The 12,390-nt window shown below is 38.3% G+C and overlaps 1 protein-coding gene across 2 annotated transcripts in view; it reads right to left on the bottom strand.

Annotated features, from left to right (window-relative positions):
* Positions 1 to 12,390, bottom strand: part of LOC310637889 (putative oxidoreductase ZK1290.5) — a 77,935-nt gene that overhangs the window by 35,982 nt on the left and 29,563 nt on the right. The gene's annotated exons all lie outside the window — the stretch shown is intronic.

The raw sequence follows: 12,390 nt of genomic DNA, 5'->3' as shown, positions 1-12,390 counted from the left end.
CTCTGCAGCACTGCTGATTTAAATGTTATCCTCTGTGTACTACATAATATTGGAATGAACGTTTTCTTTGTGCCCTGAACAATGGCAGCAGTATAGTGATTCTCTTTTTTATGGTATTAAGGAATAGAGATCAAGCTCAGGAATGGAGGAAATTTTGCTATATAAGTAACAAAAAATATGTTATTTCTATTACAGTCCTTTTAGCCACATTTGCAAGACACAAAAAGGAATTACTGAGAGGCAACAGAAGCATTTTAACTTTCTTAAGATAGCAAAGGCTAATTCAGATTTATTTTTAAGTATATGCTATGAGCACAGAATAGTATGGTAAAGGGAAACTGTTGGGACTTTATCCCACTAATGTTTTAGAAGAGTTCTATGTCTTCTACCAAATTATAATTGGTATAATGCTCAAAAAAAGAATCTTAATATTTCAGAACGGTCTTGAGACTATTCTGCTCAACCTAAAAAGTGTCTTACTGACATTTTTGGAAACTACTTTTTCTTTTATAAATAAAAATAATGAGTTATTGGCCCTATCAGTGTTCATAATCCACATGCATATGAGCTCAGAGTAAATAACCTATTCAGTGGAAAACTTTTAAGTGTTTTTAACAAAATAGATTTTGTTTTGTTTTGTTTTGTTTTTAAAGTAATTTTGCTACTGGTAGAACATTTACAGGTATTTTTTTAAGCTTATGAGATAAATATATGGTTTCCTGAAAAAGGTCGGCTAAAGCCAGAAAACTGCATTTAAATATTATTAGCTTTATAATAATGGAAACGGTTTAATTCTGTGTCTGACAGATGGACACAAGTAAATCAAATCTACCAACTAAGATTTCTATATTGTGTATCTATACATGGCCAGAGAGACTGCATGCTAGGTAATTAAGAAACTCCTGAGTATCTGGCCAAACCTGTATCCTTTACAGTATCTCTGAAAAATCCTGGCAAATGGGTAAACCATCTTATAACTGGAAGAGGCAATTGATGTCCTTATTTTATAAATGGGATCCCAGAAATGTAGACCATTTGATCTTTAATCAGCTTTTCAGAAAATTCTGGAGCAGATAATAGAGTAATGGCTTTATTAGCATTTTGAAACACTGTGATGATAATCAGAGTCCATCATAGATTTGCCAAGAACTAGTTTGGTCAATCTTAATCTCAATTTCAATCTCTCACTCCCTCTCCTAGGAAGCAAGCAATGTTACACCATTTCCAAAATGTTTGAAAAGGCATTTTGAACATCAACAGTTCCTCATCAAATTGGAAAGAGATTAAGTATCAAAAGGTTCAGACCTGGACCCAATGTTCTCTAACATCTTTGTAAAAGATTGGATAAAAGGTATAGGAATTCTTATAAAAAGCTCACAATCATACAAAACTGGGCCAATAGCTAATAATAAGTAGAAGGCAAACAGCATTCAAAATTCTTTATAGGTTAGAGCAGTGGTTCTCAATTTTTTCTTCACCACAGACCCTCCTTTAAATAAATACTTTTTGTGGCCACTGACCATAGCCATGGACCCTCAAGACTTAACTCAAGTTTTAAATCATAGCATTTCTTCAAGCCTTCGCAGACTACCTGTGGTAACATTGCACCCTCCCCTCCCAGAGGTCCGCGGACCACAGGTTGAGAATCACTAGGTTAGAGAAATGAGTTGAAAATAACAGAATGAAGAGAAGAAACACAATGGCTAGATTAATGCAACATTCAGCTATAGGCCACAGTTCACAAAACATAAACAAGATTCATATAAGCTAAGCCAAGCCAAATACTCTGTCTTTGTGTAAGGATTTGATGAATTGCAAAACATAATATATGGCTTAGGTATATGTGAACTAGACCACAATGGTTTGTTCAACAAACCACACTTAATGCAGTATATTAATTAGTTCTTTATTGGTGGAGTCCAGTGTTTTAATGTGGATTTGTAGGAAAAAATTTTCTTTAATATGGATTTGCAGAAGCCATAAGCACATTTCCCAAAACACTAAGCTAATGCAAATTCAGCACTCTTTCTTGTGAAAACAGGAACTGCAGACTACAACCAGATAACACAGGAAGATTATTAACATACTAATGAATTGGCACATAGCCATTTGATGCATGAAATCACTAGTGATTTGTCTTGTCACCAAAACCCCACATAAATGGAAAGAACCTGACCATTTGAAACAGCTGTGTTGTCAACCCACTATGTCTCATGACTTCTTTTAATACTAATAGGATCTCAGAATATATAATGGGATGAAAACCTACCTTAATCCAAGATTTAAATATAAATACCTATTAGCATAAATTAAAAATTTGCAATTCAGATTCACTCTTCAGCTTGCACTTGCATACTAAATAGAAGCAGCAACATATCATCTTGGCTTTTTACATAACTATAATTGAACACAAAAGCAGAGATTCTGTGACACTTAACATTCACAATTCAGCTATTATTGCTGACAGACGGACCCTGTGCCTTGGCACAGCATTACTGATTTCACAGATTTGTTGTATGGATAGAATAGATCATAAATGGAGAAGGCTGGCATCTTTAGAAAGAGGCAAAAATATAAATACAATGAATACATAAATACATGTAACGAATTCACTGGTGGATGTTCCTGTGATTAGAGAATGCCAACGTTCTTAGGTACATATACTGTAGATCCGAGACTTGCCACATTTATAATATGCACTATATAAAAGATACATTAATCGAGTTTCCTACTTGTGACAAAGTTGTACACTTCAGAACTAATATCTGAATAGTTTTTTTTAGTAAAAGAGCTTAAGAAACTCTTTGTAAATTGAGCCTATAAAGCTTCCCTGGCCTGGGAAGCCTCAGCTTGCTCCCTATCTGGTCTACTCTCCCCATCCTTTAAAAGCCTCCTCGTCCAAATTGTGTGAATTAGACTAGGAGATTTCTGAGGCACCCTGAGAATTGAGCCCACTTGGAGAATGGCACAAGGCGGCCTCAGTAAAAAGGCCATGTCTTGCATAGGTGGAGTGCGCCTTCCAGTAGCTGGAGAAAACGCTAAAAGATAAGCATTGGTGGAGAGAGAATCCTCCAGGGCCTGGTGGGGAAGGAACAGCCTGAACTTCTTGTGCTGCGACAGCTTTGCCAAATTCTATGATGGACCTTCCCCACCCCGGGAGCCCCCATGCTCCTTATATGAGACTCTGCTTAATAACCTGTAACTGGCAGCACCGGGATTGTGATGGTTGAGTGAAGTGGTCATGTGATGTGATGTCTCATTTAAGGATCACTTGTTCAACCGAGACGCCAGTCCTAATTGTGGTTGTATTAACTAGACTCCCTGATAGGAATCACTCAAAACTAATAACCATATTTCAATTTGTGTCCGTTAGCTAGGTTTATAATCCACAATACTGCAATTTACTTAATCTGTTAGTACAGGTCAGACTCCCAAAGGTTAAATCTATGGTTTAAAAAAAAAAAGAGGCACTGTAAAAAGTAAGCCTAGTATAGACTATACAAATAAATTAATTTCCCAAAAATAGTCTAAACAGCCAGTATTCTATTGCAGCATGGAAAGATATGGGTTAGCAAACTCTGTAATATTTTTCCATTAATTGATATTGCCTCAAAGAATTACACAATTTACAATCACATTGCAGCAGAGAACAATGGATGCTGTATGAATGCAGAGGCTTGTTATATACATATAAAAATACACTAAGACAAATGCAATTACCTCTGTCCTACAATTAGAACACCAGAGGCAGTAATTTTGATAAGGGTACATCAAATCAACTGTTCTCTTCCAGCTATGCCATGCCAGTATCAATGACCACCCTTGTTTGCTTTATTAATCTATCGTATGTACAGTACTTATTATAGCACTATCCTTCCAATGGACTCGTATTTCTATCAAGCAAATGTTACACAGCAGTAATCCACAATTGAGAGAAGCAATTTGCTAAGCACATTGATTTGTGCTTTAAATTGTAAGCCGCCCTGAGTCTTCGGAGAAGGGCAGGATATAAATGGGATTTTAAAAAAAAAATTCAGCGACAGCTCAAATAAAACAGCACCTATTAGCAGACAAAACAAAGAAATTGTAATATTTCCTTTGATGGTTAGAGAAAACTGGGTTATGTTTATTTCAAACAGTTGTATTTATCTGCTTGCTTCTCTCAATATGTACTTATATCCAGATCTGCTAATTTTACACATATGCTAACGCTACGCAGGGGTGTCAAACTCAATTTCATTGAGGGCCGCATCAGCATGGCGGTTGCCCTCAGGGGGCCGGGTGGGTGTGGCCTGGGCGGGCGTGGCCTACTGGGTGGGCGTGGCTAGAGTGCGTATGGCCTACTGGGTGGGCGTGGCCAGCTCGACATTGTTTGCATCAAGGGTGCCTATGGGGGCCTGGGCAGGAGTGGGAAAGATCTGAGGGTCTCTGGCAGGAGGAGGGTCTCTGGGCCAGGGCCAAGGCAGTGGGGGCCGTTCCCTCACTGTTTCCAGGATGGCTTCGCGGGCCTCATGAAACCACTTCGTGGGCCGGATCTAGCCCCCGGGCCTTGTGTTTGACATGTCTGCGCTACAGGTTACATACTAGCTCTTTTTCCTAAATTTCAGTGCAAAGCATATAGAAAAATGGCGCCTACAAGCCAGTCTTGACTTCTAGTCTGCAGTCTTTTGGAAGTGCTTTCTTCTTCCTAGGTTGAGAGGCACCCATATGGTTACTATGTCCTGCAAATGAAGACCTGCCTTGAAGAAAAAGTTTCACAAGAGGACGAAAGAAACAAGAGTTTTTCCCTCAGGGTGGTTTTCTATGCAAATAGCACAATACAGCCTACAATAAAGTTAGCTGCTTGAAAGAACAAATGTTAACTTATGTTAAGTAATTGTTTTCCATCAGACACCAAACAATGGGGCGGAGGGAACAATAATCTGCTTTTGCAGCAGAAGGCAATACAAATCAGTGTGAAATATGTAATATATAGATATACCAAAATTTATTAACAAGTATGCAAAAGTAGAATCTTTTAAAAATTTGATACAAATCAGACATAAACATATTTACTTATGTGTAAGAAGATACATATTCCTACCCTCCAAGCTTCTAGACAAAATAACTTTGCATGAAAAAATATGACCAGAAGATCAGAAAAATCAATTGGAAGGACCACAAGCTGGTTTCTACAAATTTGTCTGGACTACAATTCTCATCATCTCCATATAAACATGACCATGATGAAAGCTAGAAGAATCAGAGACAGCTCATGATTTACAGATCTTCTTCTCTTCCAGAAGATCAGCAGTATTGCTTTATTTAAGAGTCTCTGAAAACCTGGAGATGGCATTGATTGTCTTACATCAGCCTCTCTGAATCTGGGCTTGCCAGGTGTAAGACAATCAATGCCATCTCCACGTTTTGGGAGACTCTTAAATAAAGTTCACTGTTCCAGTGAACCTCTGGAACAGAAGGAGATCTGTAAATCATGAGCTGTCTCTGATTCTTCCAGGTTTCATTATGGTCCCTTGTTAAATAAGGAAATTCATGCTATTATAACGGCATCCCTTTTCTGTCATCGGATCTCAAGCAAATACTTGACCTCACTCCCTTCCAAATCTGTATTATTACAAGTGATAGTTAGCTGAACACTATGCAATATTTGTTGTACAGAAAAAAATGGTCTTCAAACAAACTCCACGTAAAGATCAAAAAGAAGAGGGAAGAACACTCCGTACACAAAGTAAGAGGGACACGCTGATCCTTTTAACAGTAAGATTCATAAATAAATGGTCTCAGTAGCAAAGCTTTGTTTGACTACAATAGCAAGCCTTATCTTTCCTAAACACTGCTATGGGTGTGTATCAAGAATTTGAAAACTTGAACATTAATAGTACCATTTTCATACATCAAAAAAAAAAGTTTTTCTGAATCATATTATTTTTATAATATTAGAAGCTCAAAAGCTACGCAGTATACCATACTGCCTGACTCACTACAGGAAGAGTAAAAAAAAAACCTTACTCAAGAAATGCCCCTTCTGTTCTCAGATCATTAGCTTTTTTTCCAACAGAAGCTTTATGACAATCTGAATAATGGACAGTCAACAAGCATGCAAATAGAAATGATGGAGATTAGAACCTGTACTGTGGAACAATCAACGTTCTCTGGAGACTGTGTATTCTTATGGTCTACGGTACGCAGAGAAGAATTCCATGGAAGAAAACAGGAATTGGCTGGGAGGAAACAAACTGAAACTTAAATGAAGATAGAGTGTCATGAGTTAATGAACTGAAGGAAAAGGCACTATTTAGTTATTCCTGAAAGGGATTGCCCCTTGAAAAATTAAGAAAGAATGTGAGAGCTTCTTCTTCAGCAGTGTTTTGAAAGAACAGGTAGCAGCAACCACTAGGAATATGGGCAGACCTCGCTTAACAAGTGCTCTGTTTGAAGTTTGAAGCTGAAGTGAATATATCAGATCTGGAAGCTAAATCCATAAGTGTTACTCGTTGGATACGTTGGATGTCATTCCTTTCACACAATCCATTGATAGCAATATCTCCCTGTGACCAGCTGTTGAAGCAAATGACCCAATCTCAAGCCCTTTAAGAAGACATAACTCCAAAGAGAGGGAAACAGGAAGGCACAAATATCAGCAGTGCACAACAAATTCCTCAAGTGTAAAGCTCATAGGAACTACAGAGCTGGGGGAGGGCAAATGTCAGTATGCACTTTATTCCCCTCCTGCTATTATATTCCCTAGTTACAAAATATTGCTTATATTACATATCTCAAGACTTAGAGGCTATCAAAGGTCATCTTCTCTAATTTCCTCAAGAGGAAAAAAGGCATTTATAAACAGATTGAATTGGACCGAAGCATCTGCAAAACATCCACTTTCACATTAGCTTTTTATGGCTTGAGTAACAACTTCATTTTATCCATCTATGGAATTTCCCATTTCCTTTAAATATATTTTCTTGTACAGTATTATGATTTATATTAGGCCTTTGAGGTAGGCCAAGTCAAGACACAGGCCCACAAGGGTTTCAAAAATAACAGATTCTGGAAAGCCCATCCAAGTTTCTTTCTCTCCCATTTTACACTGAACAAAATCAAGGTAGAATTATTCTGAGTTTCTTTTACATGCTTTTCTTTTTCTTTCCTTCCTTCCTTCCTTCCTTTCTTTTTCTTTCTTTCTTTCTTTTTCTTCTTTTCTTTTCTTTCTTTTCTTTCTTTCTTAGGACTGTATTAACTTTTCTGCAAGTCCTTTCCTTAATACTCATCCAATATATCTCATTCAATCTACTTAACATCTTGCTCAATCCTTCCCTATCATCAAAGTCAGCTCTAAATTCCTTTACATTTAGTTCATTTGTTGATTTTTATGCCACTGTTCTTCCGAAAGCTCAAGGCAGCTTACATGGGGGATATTCCTTCCTTTCACCCTCAACAAAAAACAACCCTGTTGCATATATTTCTTTTAATGTATTTTCCAAACTTATAGGCCACCAATCTCACAGAATAATTTCACTCCACTATAACAGCTTTCATATCTCCTTTTTACAAATAACTTTAAAACATTGTTTTATGACAATCAAAAAATGCTGCTTATAATGAGCCACAGTAGGAAAACTCAGGAAACATCCTCCTCTTAAATGATTGGTAGATATAAAAATTAATTAAGTGCAAAGAAACATAAGCTTATGTAGTCTCCTCCAGTTTGGTAACCTTCAGAGATATGGAGCTAAAGCTCCCTTAGCTCCAGTCAACATAACCAACTGCACACAATGGAAAGAGTTATATGAGTCATAGACTAACTATCTGGGGGATACCAGACTGAAGGAGGCTAGATTTTCAGTTTCTAAGTAAAAATGCTTGAGTCTACAGGTAGCGTGTTCATATACTTATGAGATAAATGGATCTACTAGATCATAAAAGTGTAGACTTATAATCTCAGATATATGGGGAAATGCCATAAATTAATAGGGCACAGTTAGAGGAAATGAAATCCAGCTGTGCCACCAGTGGTAATAAAGTATGCGGTGGCTCAGTGGGTTAGGACGCTGAGCTTGTCGATCAGATGGTTGGCAGTTTGGCGGGTCGAATCCCGAGTGCCGCGTAACAGAGTGAGTGCCTGTTACTTGTCCCAGGTTCTGCCAACCTAGCAGTTCGAAAGCACGTAAAAATGCAAGTAGAAAAATAGGAACCACTACGGTGGGAAGGTAACAGCATTCCGTGTGCCTTTGGCGTCTAGTTATGCTGGCCACATGACCACGGAGACGTCCTCGGACAAGCGCTGGCTCTTCGGCTTTGAAACGGAGATGAGCACCGGCCCCTAGAGTTGGAAACGACTAGCATGCATGTGCGGGGGAACCTTTACCTTTACCTTTAATATATTTGGAATGAAAGATGCCACAAAGGATTTTCAATATCCACTGTCTTATTAAGCTTGCCATTGGGCTCGTCCTCAAAATGAAACTGGTTTTGCCAGGCCATTCCTTATTTTCCTCAAGTCTCACCCACATTTGCAAAGCTTGAATGGCAGAAAAATTCTCAGAAAGTTGCCACTGCTGCTTGTTTTACTTAAATATGCCTGACCTGAAGAGATAGGGTCAAAAGTAAGTAAAGGTAGCCTTAGGATAAGATGACATATCATGCTCCAAAGGACAAGCCATGGGACCAGTCAGAGCTTTTGGATAAGCAGTGGCTTACTCCCACACTGATAAAGCACTGTGTCAGGAAGAGATGCATATAACAGGAATGAACAAGTCTCTTCTTCTGCTTATCACAGCAACTGATAACAAGCTGTGAAGGTTTGACATGTCTAATGTCCCTTGCATAACACCTGCTGGTGAATTTGCAAGAATGCAAAAGATCTTCACAAATCTCACCCCCTTTCTTTATGCTAATTTCAACATGTAGTCTACACTAAGATATTTTACCAAGTTATTTAGATCTTGGAGTAGTTCCAACTTTAAAATGACCATTAAACTAAAAATCAAAATTTAGTGCTGTTGGAAATTGGTGCCTAGTTATTATCCTAGGAAGGAAGGAGAGCGTAGCAAGCAGGATAGTGCTCAGGGCAAGATTCAGTGTGCATAATGTTATTATTACTAAGATAATACATTCCGATAGTTAATCAGGGATATGTAAAGCACCATTTCAACAAAGATTTGTCATAGTTTATTGAGATATAGACTCAGATCTAATAGTCAACTGCAATATGCACTACCATATGGCAAACAATACCACAGAATAATCAGCAGCATTATATCAGAATCATAAGCACAACTTTGGAATTTATTTGTTTGTTTGTACCCTGCCTTTTACAAATAAATCAGGGTAGCGAACATATCCAACATCCTCCCTTTTCCTGTTTTCCCCACAACAACAAAACCTGTGAGTTGAATTGGGCTGAGAGAGATTGACTGGACCAAGTTGTTTAGGACAGAGGTCCCCAACCTTTTGGGCATCAAGGACCGGTTCCGTGGTGAGCAGTTTTTCTGTGGACTGGAGGGGGCGTGGTTTTGTGTGCTGCCTGCATCCTGCAGATGTGGCTTTCCTTGTTTGTGCGGACCAGTTGCTGGCATGCCACAGTCCAGTATGGGTCCATGGACCGGGGGTTGGAGACCCCTGGTTTAGGACACCCTTTTAGGTATATCCTGGATGTCCACTCTGGAGCAGTAGCACATAACTAAAAGCATCCCAGGAGAGAGGAATATGTTTTAGCAATTCAATAAAAGGAATCTATATGATTTCACATCCATGTACCTAACTTTCTTTGTAGGAAAGATCTGAAATAAAAACTTCTTCAGCCCTCTTTCTTCTAATGTAATCCAATAGATATTTACCCATAAGTAAATGAGAATGTTCAGTAGTACTTACTCTTTGCATGGATATAAGTAAGGATTGCAAAGGCTGAACAATCAAAGAATGTAAATTAAAAGTCAGTTCAAGAAATCCCAGATCAGTGCCATAAGACAAATAGTACGATTAAGTATTATCTGAATGTCAACTGAAAGTTTAGTGGTTAATTATGCAAATGAATTATTTAATCCTTTTTTTCCTCACAGGCTACTGCATTTAAACCTCTACATTTATTAACATTTGCCTATCATTTCAGAAACACATGGCCAGAGGTTCTAAAATTCAGCTTCACACAAGGCAGAAAAATGATGATTTGTTGAGCAGATGAGACCAGAAAACACACAGGCTATTTTAACCCACATGAGATTTACATGCCGTTAATTTGAATAATGTAAGAAGAGGGAAAATAGCAAATAGCATGCAAGGGTGGATGGCTCCATAAAAAGTAAAAAGCTCTGAATTATCGTGATAAATTAAGGTAGCTTCCAACATCCAATTTTAATTCCTCATAAAATATTCAACCTAGTACAGGCAGATAGTCTAGTGGAATCAATACACGTAAGGAAATGGTAGAGAGGAACAGCTAAGGTAGAGGTATTATCTAGCTGATTCATGAAAACTAATGATTAATTTTTGGACATAAAGCAGCAAAACCAGAATCTAACTTTTTTCCTGTTTGTCTAGACAGAGAAGGAAGGAAAGCCCAAAGTGAATCTGATATAGATTGGGCTTTGCATACAAACAAAAAGCTACAGACTTTCCCAATAGCCAAGGAGAAATACAATATTCTGGCTTGTTTGTTCAAACAAAAGCTGGGACTTGAGAAGCCAATAAAAGAATCTAACTTCTACTGATTCCTTTTCAAGTGAAATTGATATGCATAGTTATGGTTTATAGACAAAAACCTTCTCTCAAAAGTTAATGCGGACATGGAGAATTCTTGGGCACAACAGTGTATTATCTCAATTAACATGTTAAGCAGAAATGTGTGATCAATAAGTTTAGGAATGCAGCTGATCCCTTTTATTTTATTTCCTATTTATTTATTTTTCACATTTTTTTAACCATCCATCTCCCTCAGAGATAAAGGCTTTTATCTATAAAGCTTTTACTATTGTTTTAATTATTGATTTATCACTTCAGCAACATTAATAAGAGGAGAAAAATAAGAGGAGAGAAAAGAATTCCCTTTTCATTGGCCATGATCGTCAAGGATATAAAGTTATGCCTCCCTGTCTTTAGTTCAACAATCAGGAATAAATCTAACAATCTTTCATAAACAAGAATTAACCATCCTACTGAAAAGGGCTTCTTCTTTCAGAAAATATTTTTGTTAACATTCCGAAACCACTGCAGTTTTCAATGGTTTCAGTTAAACTTTGGAAAAATTGCATAACCTAGAGTAGATTCCTGAGTTTGTGATATCAAGATGATAAGAACCCTAAATTCAGTTATATCTAAAGCTTGAGAGGATGAGGGCATCATGAAGTCTGAGAATCCTTTTCTTACTGTATTCTTGTGGCTCACCGTGTTTTTCATTTTTGTTCATATAATGCATCTTTTTACAAAATGTCTTAGTATAACCCATTTAACTATTTAGATATTTCTCATTCTGAAGGACTAACGTGATGAATTATTGTCAGAACCACTTATGATTTAATTTGAGCAAAGGTTTGAGAAAAGAAATTCAATCCTCACCCAAAAAGATACAGGGGTTCCCAACCTATGGGTCTCAGCTCGGTATCGGGCCGCAGGCTCTTGGCCAGCAGGCCGCAGAAATGGCTGGCCAGGGCATGCATGGATGGGCGTGCATTTCCTCCCCATTCGAGCTAGTGCCCATGGCCATTTGCACATGCGTGCAGGTCTGAATGGGAATGCCAGCATGGGGGGGAGGCATGCACGCTCCGTTTGTGCATGCACGAACAGGCTGCTAATGCAGGGAATGTGTGTGGCCCATTTGTGCATGCATGAATGGGTGCTAGCCACCATGGAGGTGCATGGCCACTCATGCATGTGCATGGTACCAGCGCATGCTGCATGCGCAAATGCGGCCGCTACGACAGTGGGCGTGGTCCCATTTGCGTGTGTGCACGGGTGCACACACACAATAATTTGGAAGCTGCTCTCCCCTCTGGGCCGCGAGCCCAGAAAGGTTGGAGAACTCTGCTGTAAAACACAACTAATAGTCTTCCCCTTCAATTTTACTTCTTTGCTGAATTAGCAAACTAATGCCCATGTCTTAAAAACCACAAATACGAAATTGCTGCACAGATAAAATTTTCATCCATCATCACAAACCCTCTTTGGGACCTATCAGAATTCCCCTTTGATAATACTAGAACTCAGAATGTTCAAGAGACTACAAACCCAAGAGTAACTGAAGCACTTGGGTGTGGTGCATAAAACCCAGTCATCTGTGTTGTATTCCTCTCTTTGTTTCAAAGGACATACGCAAAGATAAGAAAATAACCATTGAGGTTGTCTTTTTTCCCCAAAATGCTTTTCCATATACAGCACAAGAATACTAAAGCGTGC

Source organism: Vipera ursinii, assembly GCF_947247035.1.
Source record: "Vipera ursinii genome assembly, chromosome: 3".
In the NCBI taxonomy this organism is placed as follows: Eukaryota; Metazoa; Chordata; class Lepidosauria; order Squamata; family Viperidae; genus Vipera; species Vipera ursinii.
The sequence above is the reverse complement of the archived record's forward strand: the minus strand, read 5'-3'. Positions and strand labels throughout refer to the sequence as shown.